The sequence below is a fragment of the Cuculus canorus genome, chromosome 9 (assembly GCF_017976375.1).
Source record: "Cuculus canorus isolate bCucCan1 chromosome 9, bCucCan1.pri, whole genome shotgun sequence".
NCBI lineage: Eukaryota > Metazoa > Chordata > Aves > Cuculiformes > Cuculidae > Cuculus > Cuculus canorus.
The window spans coordinates 7,743,251-7,763,772 of NC_071409.1; the positions used below are offsets into that span (position 1 = coordinate 7,743,251).

At 38.7% G+C, this 20,522-nt stretch overlaps 1 long non-coding RNA gene across 2 annotated transcripts in view; it reads right to left on the bottom strand.

The window, feature by feature from the left end:
• Nucleotides 1–4,003: 4,003 nt before the first annotated feature.
• LOC128853030 (uncharacterized) overlaps nucleotides 4,004–20,522 on the bottom strand; it is a 61,769-nt gene continuing 45,250 nt past the window's right edge. The window contains exons 9-14 of one of the 2 annotated variants that reach the window (XR_008451254.1): nucleotides 19,578–19,746; nucleotides 17,278–17,391; nucleotides 16,043–16,196; nucleotides 11,054–11,227; nucleotides 7,591–7,666; nucleotides 4,004–4,169 (exon numbers count right to left, since the gene is read on the bottom strand). This is a non-coding gene — a long non-coding RNA (uncharacterized LOC128853030). The remainder of the gene's footprint in view (nucleotides 4,170–7,590; nucleotides 7,667–11,053; nucleotides 11,228–16,042; nucleotides 16,197–17,277; nucleotides 17,392–19,577; nucleotides 19,747–20,522) is intronic. The other variant, XR_008451253.1, reaches the window with a different exon arrangement.

The window sequence follows — 20,522 nt, forward strand, 5'->3', positions numbered from 1 at the left end:
TCAGCCTTAGGCTAATCCCACCCAAGAAGGCCTGATTATCAGTATTCAGCCCTCAGTATTGCACCTATAGCTTTAGCATTTCAGAATTAAAAAAATAAAAAGCAAGTAAGCAAGAACTTGGCTTTTGTTCTCTGTGTGAAAGGAGAGTGTGTGGCTCCTCACATAGTCCCACAGGACATGCAGGATTCAGAGACGTGCTCTATACGACCTTTCACTGGAGGAATGTGCAGGCAGTAAAAGTATTTGTGATACTAATTAAAGGTTAGAAAATCCTCATTTAGGAAAATGCCCCCTGGCAGGGTATTTCAAAAACATTAAACATATTTCTGTCCAAAGTGATGGGAAAGGTTGTATTTCTCAACTTAGAGGAAAGAGGATTAAAAATGCACACCTGTTGGGGTAAAATGGAATATAAAAATGAGAAGTAAAGCATTTTACTTCAGTGCTGACAAGAGTCAAGACTAAAAAACAGTCCTTTAGTGTAAGGACTGAAAAAGTAACGTAAAACTAGGTAGAATAAAGTCTTGCTTAATATAATGAGTTTTTCAGAACATTGGTAGCCCTCTTCCTAAAATAAAGCAATTAAAATGGTCACTCTTTTTGTGACAATAAAAAAAAAGGTGAAATTGTCATAACCAATATTATGGCTCAGTGGAACACAACCTATAATTACGGCACCAAATTTTACCAAAAGAAAGGATTTAAAACTGAAATAATACTTTGAGACCATATTGTACCCAAATCTAAAAATTGGAATCTTTTTGGCCAACTTCATTTGTATGGACCTTGTCAGAGTAGCAAAAAAACATCAAAGGTAAATTAATAAGTTATCTGGAAAGACCTGCATAACTTACAGTTTTGCTGATGAAAAATAATGCACACAGCATGAACTAATATTAACAAATATTCAAAATATTGTGTTAGCCCTCATGGTATATATAAATGTTGGCTATACTTATGGGTTTTCGGAAGTACTGTTGTCATGGTTACCATTCAGCTGTCTTTATGTTTTAATATGCCCTATTTTGTGAGATTGAGGTTCAACTCAAGTTCATATGAAGTAAATCAGCTGAAGTTTTCAGATGTGGTCTGTAACTAAATGTGCTTCTTTTTCTGAGAGGCCAACTTGAAATACTTTCAGCATGGTTTTAAGAGATGTCAAGTACCTTCAGATGCAGCAGAAGTCAATGCCCTGTATGCAGCAACTGAGTCGTGAATGCGCTATAAACCTGTTTCAGTTGGCATAGGGAGTGTTTCTCTAGTCCTACAGGCTGAATCTACCATTGTTAGACATTAAATGAACAATGTGTCATTCTCTCAGCAACATTTGTTTATTTGCCTGAAACTATAGAAATGCTTGACTGTAATGTTGTAAACCATGAACTGGGTTCCTATATTTAACATTAATGATCCAATACTTTTGGTCCATCAAAATAGAAAATTCCCTTTCCCCTTCCCTTTTGCAAAGTTCCTCACGGTCAAATGTTGGGCAGGGGGTGGGTGGGGATGAAAGACATTTTGTCTTTTGAAGTTCATGAAAAATTTGAGTTTCATACCAAAATACTGAGCCTCAAAAATAAACTCTAAACCTTTTACTAACCGTGACTGAGAATTAGCTTAAGTAACTCTGAGGGGAGTTTGTGTTGTCCCCTGCAGTTATACCCAAAGAGTCACACTGACATGTAAATGTCCTTTTCTGCCTCTCTATGGAAACAGATCGACCTGCTCTTCAAAGTAGCCTCTTTACCCTATTAGCCTTAGAAAATCCTTTTCACCACCTCCAGGAGACTCCAGGAAGGGCCCTTTCGTTGCCTTTCTTTTTCTCACTTTAGCTTTCGCTGAGCAAGGTGGCAAGGAGGTGTTGATCTTTCCTGCAGTGCAGTGCATAGAAGCAGAGCCTGCTCACAGAGCAAGGAAGCTTTGGGGTAAAGTTGCAGAATAGCCAGCTTTCCTATGAGTGTGTTACATCCAATTTAGAATTAATTTTAATATAGCCTCCTTATCTCTTTCTTATAAAAATGGGAAAGGAAAAGGTAGGAGAAGAAGCAAGGTTCTAGCTCAGTGTCTCTTTGTATTCTAAGTTAATCTCTTTTGTAGTCTTTCTGCTTTTAGTATTTCTAGGTCTTGACTCCTGCTCTGTCAAAGGAGGACACTGGCAAGCTGGCTGCATCCGCTGTGTTCCCCCTGGCAGGTCTTCCTTTGGCTTCAGCACTCATATTCTGGAACTGCTCAAAGATGTTGATTTCCTATTCTCTTGATTGCTGGGCTGTTAGTGTCTTCGGTTTGCTTTGTTTCCTTAATGAAATGGTCCTCGTGGACACCCTTCTGCAGCTGGGGTGACCAGAAAGCATCTTTCTTCAGATTGTCTCTACTCATATCTCACAAGTGCATAGGTTGTGATTGTTAAAAACATTCTCACCCTTTCCAGCAGCGCCAGAAGATTTCTGAGGCACTAATTTAGTCAAAAAGGAAAATTCAAAGTGTAGGACACAAAATGCAGCATAAATCACATAGAGAGCCAGGTCAGCATTTGTATTGTATGAACATATGCATGATGACCTGTGTGCCTGTGTATGAATATACAGCTGTGTCTGTGCTTACGCCGTGTGTGTGTTGGCAGCATCACAGTGACATAAGTGTTACTGGATCTAGAAAACACACTCCCACCCCTCACCTACACATTATGTATCTACTCATTTATTCATTCATACATTCATTCATCTTTTGGGGACCCATTCAGGCGTATAAGCAGGGTTGATGTATCTGTGTGGGTGTGTGTATTTGTAATCAGAGATACTCAGTTGTATTCTTTTTTTTATCAGACGTCTCAAAGTTATTTCATGATTTGATTTCACAGTGTGCATTCTTTATGGCTCTTCACCTGTTTTGATACTAAATGGGCCAGTAAATTACAAGCTTTATCTCCTAAAACCTAGAATTAAATATCATCAGAGAGCTGAAGATGAGTTGTAAGCAAATTGGATTGAGGAGGCCTCTTTGGCCCCCGTTTGCAGTTCCAGTGTATGTTCAGATGAGTGGAAAATGTTTGCTGCTAACCTCAATGCAGAGCTTCCAGTTCATTGCACAAGTGATACATTTCCATACACTTGATGATGTGGTCTGTGATCTATGGAAAGAGGAAGAGAGTTCTGAGGTGAATTCCAGATGCACTTATTTGTTATTCTGTGGGCTCTGGAGGCTTGGCACCATGCAAAATAGCATTTTAAAAGTCACTTTCTAGGTCATAGCATGAGACGGTAGTGAAAACGTCTCTAAACAGGCTGCCTTTGCAGAATAAGGGTCACCTGCTTTCGCACCACATTAAACACTGAACTGATCATGAGACTGGCATTGCAGGGTAAGGCTTCTCATCTGGAGAGTAAGTTTATAGCATAGATGTGTGCGAATATGTTTATGGCGAGTCTGTGATTTTAAACAGGTTATAAGCAAAGCACCAGTAGGGGGGCAGAAAGAACAATAACTTTTGGGTTATTCTTTAAAATCAAATAATTACTTAGACCCTGACTGGTCAAATGCTATACTTTGAAAAAAAAAGAATAGTCCTCATTCTGACTGATTGATATTAAATGGTAAAACAGCGCAGGAGTGAAAATATCCTGGAGCCTTATATCATCTTCATTATCTTCATTGGTGAAGTGAGTGAGTGAGTGGAGAGGTGTGAAATTCCAGCAGAGAGGAACATGCTGTTTTAAGAGGAAGTGCTGACATGCAGGCTACAATTAGGCAAAAAATGACTGCTGACATTTAAAAATCATTACAGAGAGGAAATTGTGAGTGTAATTATGTCATCATTGACAGTGTTCAAGTGTGCTGATGCATTTTTTTGCTGATCAAAATCAAGTGTTTATATTTGTAAATAGAATGCACTTAGCAACTCTATCAATGGAATTGTTTTAGCCAAGAAATAAGGGAAGCAGAGCCAAGTCACTTTGACAAAAAACTTGCTTTTTCCATTTTTGTTGACTTACAGTATCTTGATTTCAGGATCGACTCTTGCTAACAAAATTGTTTCTTGTTATGTAGTATTTTGAATGACGGTTTGTGTTTTGTTTGTAGGGTCTTTTTGGGTGGAACTATAGGAACAGCCATCCTGGAGGAAGCCAAAGGTCCAGTTTGCCAATATGTGTCCTACATCCAACAGCAGATGCCTACAGAAGGATATAAGAAAACAGTAAGTATATGATGATATTTGCTACACCAGCCTCCCAGCTTCCAAGATCTGCTACTCAGGCACTCCACAGAATGCTCAAAACCATCACAATAATGAAACCTTTCTGACCGACTTTAGAAACAGTCTAATACGGGAGTCATTGCAAAGGGAGACAGGATGTCAGTCGGTGACAAAATATGTAAATGTTATCATTTACTCAGAGAAGAGGAGTTTGTTGACTGTACTAATACTGAATTCTTGCCACTGCATTATTTAACACTGTTCTCCCTTAAGCCTTGTCATAAATCTTTTACCTATGAAATATTATCACTCCATGACAGGGAAAACTGACCGATCTATGATACATACAAATGCTCAGTATGGAAGGAATATAGTACACGAAAGGAATTCTGGCTGATTCCAAAACCAGTTTTTTTTTTATTTGGAGCTTTTGTAGATAATATATAAATATACTTCATAAAAATGAAAGCAGAAGTATTTACAAAGGCTCTTGAGAGAAGTGAGAAAAGGTCTTCACTTCTGCAAAGAAATGTCCACCACAAAAAATGCCTACGAAAGCCAGTCCTCTTGAGGGTAGCCCTTTGTTCATGGTATTCTGGGACATGTTTATGGTGAAAATTAAGGCTAAAATTTGGAACAAGATAAAGGACGCTTAATAATGAGGTACTCCGCATTGTCAACACAGTTATTCTTGAAGAACTACCATGGCAGAAACAGAAATATGGGTTCTAAATGTCAGGTATTCAGGTTAAAACTAAGCCTCATCCTGCAACCACTGACCTCTAGAATTCCTCTTAGTAGCTCTTTGTTATTTTTATAAGAAAGACATATAAAAATTAGTTTATCTTTGCCTTTTCTTTCCATTTTTTCAGTCCTCTGTTTATTGCTTTTGCCCTTTGGGAATGGGTTTTTTTTTAAATCCACCTATTTATTTTCTGGGCATCCTCCTGCAGCCAGCTTTCCTTTTTTTGACATTGGGTCCATCAGTTTCCATCAGTGTCCCTGTTTCCTGGTTGTCAAAATGTATAGCCAGTCAAATTGTGTTACCAGAATAATGTCAAGAAACTCTACAGTCACATCAGCAAAAGGCCTGCTTTCATAATGCCATTTTATGATTGAATGAATACTGTAATTCATTTTCAGAGTGATAAGGATTTCAATGTCAAAACACACAGTTCTTTGTGTCATTAAACTAGCAGAAATCTGTAGTTGGGGAATAACCCACAGTAGGTATCTTGGGAGAGGCCAGTCCCACAGGTATTTTGGATGACTGATTATTGCAACAGGGAACACTGAAGAACCCATGAAAGACTTGACTACAGGAATAGGTAATAAGGCTTTACTAGCATATAAAAATATAACAGAAAGAACAATATTATGTTACTGTGGTTTATATTATAACATTTACTTATAAGGATACTTTCACTTTTATCTGCCTTTTCAGTAATTCATACCTTTCTAGATTTATTTCCTCTTTGGAATCACAGTTTTCCATATGTTATCTTAGTGGAAAGCTCATTTAATTACTGCTAGTGACAAACTAAAGAAAAAAATTTTTCCTGTTTTCTTCTTGGTTTTGAAAGATGGAAGTTGAAAAAAATCATCTTTCTCTGCACAGTAAACTAGCACCGCAAACTTACTCTTTTTAAACACATCGTTCCAGAACAGCTGAACTTTAAAAGTTGGCAACGTCTATTAATTATTTTTTTAGTAATCTCTAAGTGTGTTTGAAAGGTATTATTTTGTCTGAAATTTTAATAAACCAAGACTGAGATGGCATTGCTGAGTATCAGGACTGTCAAGTAGTTAAGGCTCCATTCCTACTAAAGGGGGAGGTAAACAAAAATCAACACCGATGGGCAGCCCTGCGTAGTCCTACAAGAAAGCTGGGGAGGGCCTGTTTACAAAGGCATGTAGTGACAGGACTAGCTGCAATGGCTATAAATTGCAGAGAGGAAGATTTAGACTGGACATAAGGAGGAAATTCTTCATGATGAGGGTGGTGAGCACTGGCCCAGGTTGCCCAGGGAAGTCGTGGCTGTCCCATCCCTGGAGGGGTTCAGGCCAGGTTGGATGGGGCCTTGAGCAGCCTGGTCTGGTGGGAGGTGTCCCTGCCCATGGAACTGGATGGGCTTTAAGGTCCCTTCCAACCCAAACTATTCTATGATTCTATGAATTCAGTTCAAGTTCTGACCCCAAAAGAGAACTGGAAGGATCTGCTAGAGGTCCTCAGTGAGAGGTCAAATTTACATGTTTTCTTCGCTTTTAGCTTAATGATGATTGTGTTTTGTGGGAGATTTTATTTTATTTAACACTTTAATTTTTTTTTTTTTTTATGAAGACAGTGATTAGCGTACTACAACTTTCCTGAGAAAATGGATCCATCTTCAGTTCTGGAGACCTTTACCTAAAGTCTAACCTTAATCTTGCTTGACTTTACCTCTTAAAATATCTACCATGCAGTTCTTTTCTCAGGATGACTCTTTCAGTTTTTTAGGTTAGCCCCTAACAAAGCTTCTAACCTTTCTAACGCTGCAGTCCACCTTTTCTTTAGTTCACTTCACAAGCACAAGTGGTGTCAGTCTCAAGGTGTTGCTGGGTGCTTTGTATGAGGCAGAAGGTAAAACACACTTCCCCAAATGAAATAGTACATCAGTACTGGAATTAGAAAAAGTATTGTAAGATATAAAGAAATGCAAGTGCTTGAAGGCTGGAGGGTGTCTCCTTTTATTGTCTGCATTCCCCAATATTCTGTATAGTTTACGCTTTCATTGCAAAACAATTTGTGAGTCTCTCATTTGCCCAGACACTGCCAGTGTAACATAAGTTGTGAGTTGCTGCTTTGATAGCCCAGTCCTGTAAGCTGTCTTCATTTAAGCATAAAGGTCCCTTTCAACAACAACAGTTGACCTGTTTTGTCCGTCTTCCCTCAAACGAATCTCCACAGTGAGGTGTGAGATACTGAAGTTACACAAAGATGAGTAAATGCTAACATTAAAAGACACGTGCAATATTGTTTTTCTGCTCTGCATATTATTAACAAAGCCAGTGCAAATAACAAGTGTGGTAGTTTTGTTCAGAAAAGTGAGTCCACTGAAGGACAGTAGGAGAAGCCATGTAGTAGTCATAGGAATCAATGCAATTTTGTACAACTTTGTTTTGATAACATGGAATGATCTCATCTGTCAGCTTTCAGACAGGAAACAAATTTTAAGCCCTTAAAAATCTCCATTGTGAATAATTATCGATCTAGGTTGTCTTTTCTTATCACTATACAAAGGCAGGGCATTTACCAATACAACTAAATAAGACAGTATAATTATTAAAACAGTGGAGCTCTACTTCTTGATGCTACTGCTATGTAAATGTTAAATAATAGTAACAGAAAAGGGTGTCACCTGATTTCAGCAAAACGTACTGTAGTAGGAATAATTATCCCTTGATCCAATCCAGTTTGAAAGGCTTCAGCTGAGCCTGCAATGAAGTTCCACTGTCATAAATTAGGCTATAGCAATCAGTCTCAAAAACTGTTAAAGCTTTCAATTCCATGAATATAATATGCTATTTCTACTCTACAATAAATTAAATGAATATATGACCAAGGTGTAGATAAAAACATGCGGCAGCAAGTCCTAAGGCCATACTGGATAAAATAAGAACAATTTAAAATGGAATAATATGATTTATCTAATAATTTTCAGCTATTAAAATGTTCATTCTTGTCTGTAACAGACAAGTCCATCCAAAAAGAAGATCAGCAAATCTGAAAAGATGGGAGCAGAATAACAATCCAGCAAGAAATGGTAAGCAAGGAAAAAGATAAGATACTGTTTAAATTTGAATGTTAAAACATTTTTGCTTCTGAAAATGTTGCTAATTAGCACTGCTTACTCAGGTTTCAGTTGTTAAATTTCAGTTGTTACATGTGAAATAAATTAAACAACCTGGAAATCTTAATTACATTGTTACTTGGGATAATTTTATGATCATTTTGTCATGCCTCAAATCAGTGAAACATGTTTTTCTATTTTAGAGCTTCTCAGAGCTGATGACACTTTGAATATAAAATACTGTTCGTACATTTTTATGTAATTAAAATAATTAATGATAGTCTTTTGATTGCCGAGTTTTAAACACTATCCATAAACAAAAAAAGGCAGTTGTATTTAGATTTAATATGATTTCAATACTGCACGTAGGAATTGATTCTGGTTAAACAATTGTTACTAATTATGCAAGCATGAATCATTCGTACACCAGTGGTTTGTGTCCATCACAACAGTGAAGCAGGTTTTGATTTAGACGCAGATATGGAGGAGATGGTACAGTTCCAACCTGCAGTTGGCAGAAGCAGCACTTGTAGTGAAACGGATGGGAAGGGTTGGGCATTTTAATGCCAAGGCATTTGGAAAGCTGGTAGGTCCACTGTGCTCTGATAATGTAAGTCAGTATTGTTTGTAGACATTAAGACTCTGTATCAGTTTATGCCAGATGAACGTTTTGCTTCTCTTAGCATCAGCTCATCCTCTTTTGCTTTTAATTAAATATTGAAAGCAGACATTGGCGTCCCTGGTGAAAGCAGTCCCACCAGAGGGACTAAAAGAACCATAAGTCAGCCATATGACAAGGTACTGGTCACCGGTAAGCCTTTATCTTGAGAATCAGGTCCAGAGGTGAGCATATGTCTTCCAGAAAGTTTTTAAGTGACAGGGCAGAGTGCTGTTAGATAAGAGCTCTGAGAATAAAGAAAAATCTAGAAAATACAACTTAAAAACTAAAATTGACTAATTGGAGATAATCAGTATGCAGAAGAGTTGACTGGGATAACAGTCTGCAGACACAGAAAGGGCTGGTATAAAAATGAAGATATGTGGTTAAAAGATAGGAACAAAAGTAAGAACAACATAATTGGCAGCAAGAAAGAATCATAATGGACATTAGGAAAAGCTTTGCTAAGAACCAGCTCTGTCTCTGCTTGGTTTTGGGGAAGCTATGGAGGTGTTCCATCACAGGGATTTTCAGAAAAGGCTGGACTGATGCCAGTCAGAGATGAAGCAGGTGTGGCTGAGCCTCTACTGGCACAGTCCTTAAATGACCTCTTATGCCCTCAGCATTTTAAGCTTTCTAGGGTGCAGAGTATGCTCCAAACTCCTGCTCATCTAGAAGTTCTTGAAAGAACTGGCACTGGGTAATTGCCCGCTCCTCTGCAACCTGGGAAGAGGTGGCATTTCTGCTGGGACAATACACAGCTTCCTAATGAGTATACTGAATTGAGGCACTTCTTTTGTTAGCAGACTGCTGCCGTTATATAGCTATGCTCAGTATAGAGCTCTGGATCACATTATTAAGCAAGACTGTAGTACAGACCTTTTAAATACCTAAATCCTAATTTTACTTAGACCTTACCTATGATGTGTGAGGCAGAACTTAAAAACACAAAAGTTATTTTTTTTTATTGGCTTCAGTGATAACTTCAACAAAATTTGAGGTATTTCCCAGCTGACTGACGTTTGAGAAAGCTGAATTGGTCTCTTCTCACAGAAAGGTTACTCAAAAGTGATACCACACAAAGGTTTGCAGTCTTTGCAGAAAGTTGGTGTGAGTACATGATCTTCACTAGAACCTATTTGTCACTGTAACAGGGTGGGACACTGCAGATGTTTTGCAGCTCTGGTTCTAGTTGCCTCGAAGTTTTCATTGAACTTTTCAAGTGTGGCACTCCACAAAGCAAAGTTCACATGGTGCTTCAGTTTGACCCTGGGAGCCGATTCATGTACTGTGCCCTGTGTCTATTTTAAGAGCAGGCTTTTCCCTAGCCTGTCTTACAACACCAATCCCAAATCCCTTCAGAGCTACATGAAAATGGTGCTACACCTTAGGCTACTAGGTCTAGTAAGTGAAATTTAAAATTACCAAAACATAAAAAAAAAAAAAAAATCAGAAAGAAATGAAAAAGAAATCCTTAAAATCAAAAATGTCTTTGTTTCTTCCATCCACTTTTAATTCATGATTTCAAGGGACATAATAAATATTTGGGGAACAATGTTCATAGGTGGTGTAAACAATTCCCTGGCATCTCTCTTTCTTCTCTGAGGGAATGCCTGATTTCAAGCAGAGCAGAACAACTCCAGAGCTGATCATGGGAGAGATCCACCAACTTACTCCTGTTACTGGTTGGATGATACAGTGCTTTATTTCACTACAGCTGAACATCTCTGTCTCTGGCAGCTTGTTTTCAGCAGTCACTTTGTACATAAATGTTGAGAAGGGCTTTTCAAATCATTGCAGAATAAGTAGGAAAATGCTGTGTGTGTACTTGTAGGTAAAACTAAGAAATATTCTGGTTTGATTCTGGGCAGTTGGCTATAAGCCCTGCAGCTGAGGTTTTCAAAATATGCTTTCAAAATAAAAAAAAAAAATCCTCACTTAAATGCCTCTTGAAAGAGTAAACAGCCAAAGCAGCTTTGAGCTTCAGTTCATGCCTCGCTTGCAATAGTTATCTGACCCAGCCTCACACCTCTCAGCCTCTAACTCCGTAACAGGTCACCACAGCATAGTGTTACATGCTATAACCTTGACCTGCCGTTCATGCTTAATGTGGTCACGGCTTGATTTCTGATGGCGTGCTGGGACTCCTGGCCAAATTTCATTGCTAACAGGGAAAAAAGTCAGCCTGACAAACTGAATGTTTCCCATGCAAGCAAACGAGGACAGAGTTGCTTTTTATTTCGAAAAGTAATACATATGCACACATATATCTGTGTAAATATATATAGACACACTCAGATGTATATTTGTATGTGTGTGTATGTATAATATCTTGGCAGGTGAAGGCTTCTTTCTGTTGCATTTAAGACTTACAGTGTTCTGAGAGAAAAGCGACCATTCCCCTTGTCAGACAGCTGCAGCTCAGCCAGTCAGTTCAGCATGAGAACACCGAGTGAGCCATTTGAGACGTGTGATCTTTCAGCTGCACAGCATCCCATTCAACATATGCTTCAGAAAAATAATATGTAAAGCTGAAAAAAAAGGAAGCTGCAGAGGCAAGAAAAAAATCAATTAGCAGGAAAGCCTATGTGAGAAAAAAGGCCTGCATAGAATCCACTTTGCCATTTTGAATGTCCTAAAGTAGGTGATCTTGAACACAATTTTTATATTAGGATAAGAGTATGGAAGTGTTCTGGTCCCCTAATTAGGCACTGATAATTTAGCAGAACACCACAGGATTTAAAGTATACAAGGCAGCACTAAGCCCAAAATTTGTTTTATATCCTTTCCTCCATACCCCTGCCCCACCAAAAATTTCAGATATGGCAAGCCTCAATGTTAGGAAAGAGGCTGTTATAGTTTGCAAATAGTTTCCATCCTGGAAGAAGGCACACTCAACAGAATTTAAACAATGCATGCTGCAATCTCAGTTACAGTGGCATAAATTAGGATCAATTCCACTGAGGTCAGAGCAGTTATATCAGTATGAGACACATATGGATTGAGCCCAGTTAACAGCAATAGAGTTAATTCTTGTCTAGTCTCCCACAAGGAGAGCAGGACCTGGCTCCTAGCTTTCAGTTGGACTCTGTCCACATAGTGGGTCAGATCTGGCTTTGAATTTCAAGAGAATAAACGTGGAGATACTCATTCTATTGGAGATATTCCAAATTACAGTAGTGCAAATTCTGGCCCAGAAACAGAAACTTGGTGCCAGTCCAGGCACCGAGCAGTGGCCATCACTTGAGGTCCCATCATACTTTGGTGTAAGAGGACTGAAATGTTCTGAGTGCAGACTCCAAAAGTCTCTGTGATTTTGGGTGCTGTGGTTCAGACCTGTGTTTTATCACAATTATTTCTCGCATGGATGAAAGCAGCAATTCCAGAAATAAAGTGGGCATGTGGAATGCACTTATCTACCTAGTTCCTCTCCCACCCCAGGAATATTTTTTGACTTGTTAACTACTGGAACCTGATCCTCATGTAATACAGGAAACGTAACGGTGATACCCACAACCTTAGTAAAGTGCAAGCTGTGAATAGCTCTGGTGAAGCTGAGCAGCCTGAAAAGACAGAAATGTTGGTATGCCAGCTGTTTTCTTCTAGTACAGGTGAATAGCTTTTAGAAATATTTAAACCAGCTGGAGTATACTCAACATAGTCTTCACTAACAGGAAAAGGGAAAAAAACAAAAGGCAATAAAACCTAAGTGCAATGCCCTCATATACTAGCACAGGCAGCAAAGATTCTTCTTTCAGTGGCAAGAGCAGCTATGTAGGCAGTGGCAGAAAGGCAGGCTTTAGCAAAAGGCTGCAGAAACACTGGTGCAAGCCATGAGATTTAAACAGGCACTCAAGGAGGAGGGAGATGGTCCTGTTTGATGAAGAGGAGGAAGCAGCACCAGCTCAGGGTGCTGGGGTCCGTCTGCCACCTCTTTTTGCAGATGAGTGAAGGCTGCCTGCTTTCTGCAGTGGCTCTGCACAGCTGGGTGCTCTGCATTAGGAAAGTAATTATAAGGTGAGTGGGAAACATAGCTGTATACAATCAATTCCCTATTAAGCGTTCTCTCCTATTACTTAAGGTTGAACTGATGCAGAGCTTAATGAACCACTGCTTTCTGACAAATGGTAAATATACCACACAAATGAATTTCAGAGGGAGTGAAACTCTGTCTGAATTTGAATGAAATTGAGCAAAGAGTCCCAGATGAAACAATGCAGAGAAAAAAATTAAATTGTCAAAACACTTCATTTTAGTATTTTCAAAATGGAGTGTTTCATTCTAGAACTGCCAAAACACTTCCAAAAACTTTCAAAACAAAGCATTTTAGCTGTCCATTTTAAAATTGGCCTAAATTTAGAAAGAAAAAAAGCATTAAAATGTGTGAAACAGCCCAAGATCAAAAAGTGGAGCCATTCCTTTGAATCAGAACTATATATTTTGGGTGGACAGAAGTTATGCTTTCCCTGATTTTTTTTTTTTTTTTAAATTTTGCCAACATTTTTTAAAGGCTAGATTTGAGTGAAATTAAAATACAACTCTGAGAAAACAAATATAAATTTGCTAGAGAGAACCACTGAATAAAAATTCATGCATTACCAAGCTTCACTTGTAGGTAATCTTTTGCACAATTAATGCCTCTCTGAGTTTAACAGAGCAGAGTCGGGCCCATTACTTTCCAAAAACTATTTGAGCTTATTGATTTATTTTTAATTGGAAAAGGTGAAGAGATTTCTTTTTATAATGGTGAAATAACATATGTTCCATCTTAAAACTCCCAGTCAGAAACAATTCTCTAGCCACACAAATGGTGGATTTAGATGCTTGAAGACATCGCTGTTCTCGATGGTGCTGTATCACACCTGGCATCCTGCTTAGCCCCATCTTGGAGCTTGTTCTCAGCCCAAGCTCCCAGAGCATCCCTGCTGCCCCGAATGGCTTGCGCTCAGGCCCTAGCCTTGCTGGAGGAGTAGAGGGAGAAATCGGCTCTGAATTCTGCTTCACAGGAAGCATCGCTGTCATGTGCTGCAGCTGTTTGGTTGCATGAGTTCCTGTCCCTACTTGGGCTCGGCTGTGTCAAGCAGTAAAGATGTGGCCGTTGCGAGCCCACTCACAAATAGAGTAGAAATGAAGCACCAAACTGCCATCCTCCCGAGGGGTGCGGCAGCGGCACTCCAAATCAATAGTTTCAGCCAGAAATATTTGGCTTGCAGGTGTTTGACTTTCTGATGAATAGCTTTAATTTTCTACAGAAAGCAGATACTTTTTTTGTGGAAGAAGTATTCTCACAAAATCCAATTTTCCCTTTAAGGAACAGATGGCAATGGAAAATTTTTAACCTATAAGATGTAGCAACATGTGTGAATTTTTTTTTTTCCCCAAACAGTCTTTTCTGCATATCCATTGACTTGCCTGCCTCACTACAGAAAATTGCACTAAATATCACTGGCTCTGAGCCCAGAACACTGCCCCTTCTCCCAGGCTCTATCAATGGATTTATTAAAGATGTTTCCATGCTTAGACCTTGGTTATTCTCATATACCAAGCTTCTTAGCAATAGAAACAACATACTATCGTATTGCATGTCACCGGATATTATGATCGTGTTCCTCTGTTGCCCAGTGGAAAAAAAAAAAGGTCCTTGCAAGGACCTGTGGACACAAAAAGCACAGAACAGGTCACCAGGAAAGGAGAGTCAGGTTTCATAGCTATCTTAGAGGTATCAAATATTTTATTACCAATACACTTGTGCGGACATTCTAGAATTTCTTCTGAAATATAAAGCAAAGATGTATTATCGTAATAGCAAAAGAAAGTCATCTAATGGTGTTTGGGATTTGTTGTGATTCAATCGGCAAAAGAAAGGAAACCCCAAGTTAGAGACCGCCTTCTCACACTGTCTATCACAGCGGGTTACCATCCTGAGTTTTACCCAACTGTGGCATGTTGTGACCAAATTTTGGAGGCTTGATTCTTAACTTTGAAGTTTTTCTTTTTTTTTTTTTTGTGGAATTAAGCCAGAACCACAAAATACTTGAAAACGTAGTGCTTGTCTGCATATAATGCAGTTTTTCGCTGTAATACTAAAACCAAACAGAAAGCTTTTGCCCTTCCAAGGGATGGTTTTAAGATTCTTTTTGACCCCTTTTCTTTGTATTTCTATGGTCACTGGCTATTTGATTAAAACTGCAGAAAATCTAATTCAAAATATCATTTTTAAAAGACAAATAAGGAAACTTTGATAACTTTTTTTTGTTCAAATGTCTCCTGCCTTTTTTTAATAAATGTTTTCCCGATTTGGCTTGACATTCTTACACATTTCAGGATTATCTGAAAATTAATTCAAATACTACTTTACTTTAGCCCTGCTTTTCAGTATTTTGATGTCAGGATTAGATGATTCCAATGATTCTCCCTACGTCTAGCGCTACACAGGTAATGAGCACATAAGGGATATCTGGAGTGAAAAGACAAGAATCAGATGAACATGAGCATCACTGGTAAAGAGCCAGAACTGGGACTTATGTGCCACGCTGCTCCTATTGCTGTGCCACAATGTGAGGCACAGTAAGACAAAAGAAGGGAAGCAAACAACTTGACTTTTAAGTCCTTATGCCAGACTTCAATCCAAGCTTCAGTCCAGTTCTCCTTTAGCTCCTTCTTAGCATTAAATGGATAAATAAGTCTGGCTTAGGTGGCCATGGTGTAGATAAGATTGCAACCTCATCACAGATCAGCAAATGTATTTGGGGAAGTTCTTAGAATTGCTTTCTGATGGACTGAGACTTTCATTCTCTCCTGTATCCTCTTTATGTCCTCTTCCCAACCTCTGAACTTGCCTTGCTTTGACCTCACATGGGGATTTTGCTGAGCCAGACTGCCTATACCTGACCCTGTCCCACAGCGGTTCTCTAACATAGGCTGACAGCAGTCCATAGCAATGATTTGTTATAAACTGGGTGCAGCTGAAGTTCTCTTTTCCTTTGGGAAATATTTGTAGATAGAGATCATTGTGTAGCATCTGTAGTTTCCAACTATCCATACGCAGGATGAATTAGTCCAAAATTATTCCCTGACTCTTTGTTTACACTGTAGTAGTCTTGGCAGAAAAGATTGTTTACTTATTTGCAACAGTATAGCAAGACCTTTACCCTATTTTTTTGCAAGCTTTAGCCAGCAGATGAGAAATAAAATCTACTTCAAATTAATACTTTTACCAAGATCATTTATGACTGAATTAAATTACAGCTTCAGAAATGAATATCAGAATTAGCTCTCACAGTGCTTCATTGTCACTACCGTGCTACAGTTTATGGTGTTAGGCCTGTCCATTTGTTAATGTGGTACAATAGACAAAAATACCTCTCCATCAGCAGATGAGTTACTGCGTTACACAGACGTGTACTGAGATTCAGTTGGTACTCCAGAAAATTGGGTCCAAACAATTTCCATGGATTGGCTTCTTTAGACAAAGGGCAACGAGGAATGCTCCGTTATACCAGAGGCAAAGATGTTTCTGTTAAAAAAATATAGAAACAAATGGATAGTCCATTTCTACATAGACAGACCTATAGAGTCTTGCATTGTTTTTCAATAAGAGCTCTGGGTCAAGCTGTTATTTGTGAAAATGGTCCCATCTTTTTTCCTCATTGCTTTTGTATTTGAGAACCTAGGACTTATACCAATATTCCTTTCAGTCTTTAATGAAGAAGTATGTTCCTACCAAAGGAGAATGCTGGAGTTAAAGGCACCAAAGTAAGCAAATATTTTCAGATCATCATGTTGATTCTGTTTTTAAAGAAAATATGGGCCAGAAGCATTGCAAACAATTTGTTGTAATCCATCTCTAGTAAAATAGTGACAAAATACTCATAGTTACTCAATTAAAAATGCCAGAACTCACACTAAATGTTATTCATAGCAAGTGGTTCACTTAGCTGAATCCATGGTGTGAATGTGACGGCTATAAGGAAAATCAACAATACTATGATTATTTTTTTTCCTGTCAGAGGATTCATAATGTGTGTTTAATTAGAGGGAATCCAGTTTCCAAAAATCATGGGACATTCTTATGTAACCACTGCCTGGCCCACTGGTGCCAGCAGGAGATAAGCATTAAAGCTTGGACCTGCGTCCAAGGCCCTTGAACACCCAGGCAGGGGATAGCTTCAGCTCCAACATTACAGATTTTCTGGGGTAAAGGCATCCTCAAAATAAAAATTTTGTAGTTGACTATAGATGAGAAGGTCTAACTAATGAGCCAAAATACTACAAACACTGAAATTTGAGAAAAGTTCTGGCTCAGAGCTGAACTCCGTGGTTGATATGCAAAGAATGTGGGAACTGTAATTTTTTTTCCTCAAAACTGAAGGAGGACAGGGATTCAAGATTTTCTCTTAAAACTTGCTTAGATAAAATGGACTTCCAAGAGTCTGGCTTCAGTTCTTAATTGGCAGAGAAACAGAGAAAAAGAAGTGAGGAAAAGGGAAACAAAGCCGCCTTGCCAAAACTGCACGGCAACATAACAAGGTACATTATAAAATTAAGCAATTAAGTCAGTTTCTTGGCTGCAAGATTTCCATCTGAAGGTAACTTACTTTTATTTTGTTTTCTATGTTCCTGAAGACAGCAGGACTGTTTCTTAAGATAGTGCATGGGGTAACGGAAAGAACATGCAGCCCATGGAGTTCTCAAAGAGCATACAGACCTGCCTGACAACAGAAATAGCAGCTGTAAAAATGATTTATGATCAAATTATCTATATTCCAAGAAATGCTGAGAGATTTGCATCATTATACATATAACTAATTTGGAATAAGTAAAAACAAATAAGGCTTGATTCTAAATTTTAGTCTGTTTTCCATGTTTTAAAGTTTAAACTCTTGCTCTACAGCCTCAAGTCTTCAATGCCTACGTAAAATCTAAGGGGAAGCAATAGACCTTAGACAGGTATAGGATTCTGGGCTGGTGGTTCCTAAGCAAGGAAAATACCAAACCCAAATCAGAGCCTGTATCTATTTGTGTAAAAAGTGCAGAAATAGTGTTTCCAAGCAAAACTCATATCCTACAATCTTAATAATAACTTTAATCTCAGTGACTTTTAGATTATTACAGAGATTCCCCCCTCCCAATAATGTTATTTTTTTAAAGATGCATAGATATATGCATTTACACAAAGCAACAAAAATGCGTGTAATAAATCTCTTCAATGATAAAAAAAATTAAAGGATATAGCTGAGATCTTTTTCATAGGAGTGGTCCCACTTACGTCAAAGGGTAATTTGCTAACCTAAGGGTTTAGAGGATCAAGTCTATGTAACAACCATCTGTGCTCCTTAGGTTTTATCCTCAGATAACATTATTCTCTAGCAACAGAAAGAAAAAGAAAATGCCGTGTTGACAGGTAACCCAACCTAGTTCCAAACAACATGCCAGGTCACTGGCTGCTTGGGTGTGACATTTGACTGTAGTTGCTTTCACACTTTGATTTATTTTGCTACTCTCACCAGTGCCCTGTTTGTCCTGTGCAAATTCTTGCAGACACATTAGCATGGAGACTGTCACGCTGCTTGTCCACTTATCACAGCTGAGCTCTAAGCTATTCAACCAACATCCCAAGATTGATCTCAATCAAGGTGCTGGCTCTACATGCTGCCTTCTGTTCAAAACCATGGCAAGAAGACCCTGACCACTCTAGCAGTTATTACAGCAGACATCACAAAACTGCTAATTGCTACTGTGAAAACAGATCTGGTTGGACTCAGTAATCTTGAAGGATTTTTCCAACCTAAATGATTCTATGATCCTTGTTAAGACACCAGATGTTGAACTTTCTGCAAATAATTTAAAGTTACGCAAAATAATCTTCACTACAGTATAATATTACTGCTATTTCTATACTTCATAAATGAATCAATTGCATGGATGTTCCCTAACAAATGTTCAAAGGGGGACTAAGACCAGACTGCAGGAGTTTGCATTTCCCACTAGCCACAAATCACAGTGGGGTTTTTTAGGCAATATTTTGTCCTTATAATAGCAGTTTCACTGTAAGTATTTATAAACTGGTCTTGATCAAAGTATTACAAAATCATGATGCAGTTAAGGATTTTTGTCAGACAATGTGTCAAGGTTTATTTTAGTTTTATTTTTTAATAGTTTAACTTGCAAATCAGGTATTTCCTTAAAACCAAAGAGGAAACCCTCTCCTTTTGCAATGAGCAGCACAGAGGGAAAATAAGAAAGCTTATCAGCAGCATTTGCAAAAGCATATTTAGAGTCAGCATCATAGAATCTGGCTTGTTAGATGTCTGCTAAAGACAGGTTTCCTCGAGAACATCAGCAGAGAATTAGATTTCTAGAAAAGGGTACGAAAGGGAATAGCTATGAAATGAGATGCCAGTGGATGGAGCAGGACTTGGCCACTTCTGTACTTCTTTCCACAGGGACTTCTCAGACATGAACTTTCTCACGGATTCACACATCTGACGAGATGGAAGGGGTTTTCAATGTAATCAGCAGATTCTTCATCAGAGTGAGAACTCCCTTACCAGCTGAGTGTCCCAGAAACCTGGTAACTGACAGGCTCTCTTCTTGCTAAGGCATTTCAACCCAGTCTGAATAGCAAAAGAGGTACTAAACCAGAAAAAGCAGCATTGCCAGTCTGCTTGGTAGTGGCTAAGGCACTCCCTGACATCTGGGAAATAGTTATTTGGTATCTGTTCCAGAGTGGAATGAAGAAAATGCAGGGCATAGAAAATGAAAGAGAGGTAAAGTAGCGAGGAACCAGCTCCAACCACCTGGGAGCTTCAGCTTGAGTGTAGGCACTTAGATGTTAGTTAGCTTTAAAGCTTGATTCAAAGGGACAACAAAGGAAACACCAGAAGGACACAGTTACCTGTATAGATGTACTGTGAATCCTCATCTCTTATAGGAGGTTTTTTCTGCTTCCCAAGATGACTTAAAGGAAAAGGTTCATTAATGGAGAGAAGCAACCAAGGTGAGTCTACAGGAAAAAGACTTCATCACCCAGAGGAAATCCATTCAGTCAGCTCTAGCCAACGCACCTACAAAATTGTAAGGTGAATTTGGGGGGAAATATGGTGAATAGTTTCCAGACAATGTGTAGCAGTGCTATAATATCAGCATGATATTACAGATTTAGTTTGCCTATGCCTCAACAAATCTTGCCAGTAGGCTGGTTTGTTTTGCTTGATTTCCCACCACTGGATTTCAGATTTACATGTGTTGGAAAACTGGAACTAGTGCTAAACCTAGGCAAATTTTGCCACATCCTCTTTCCCCCTGCACATTATCAGCACACTGTTAATCTCCTGCTGTCTCTAACAGCATAGGGGAACGGTAGTATCACACATGCTCAGAATCATCACATAAAATGTTTCAAGAGCAAACAAGGAAAAAGACCTAGTGCGACTTAATATGACCTACTGTCACAGCACTTCCAATGTCATTTACCTGTATCTAAAGAGGGAATACAAGAATTTTTCTGGATGAAGGATTTGCATGGCTGGTGAGATCTTGAAAGCCGAAGATCCACACCTGCCAGCCACAAGCTTCATTTCGTAAATACATTCCTCCCATCTACCAAACAGCAGGACGTGGTTATTATTTTGGGTTGGGTGGGGTGGAATTACCTGTACATAATGCTGTGCCAGGGTAACAGAAGTTTGAATACTCTTATTTAGTTAAACTGGTTTTTGCATGGAAACCCATGTAATCATTTAAACCAGAGTTATGTTGGATCACAGTGGGTCTGAAACAGGTGAAATTGCCACAAATGCCCACTCATTCTATTGCATGGTTTTAATAGAACTCTTCCAGA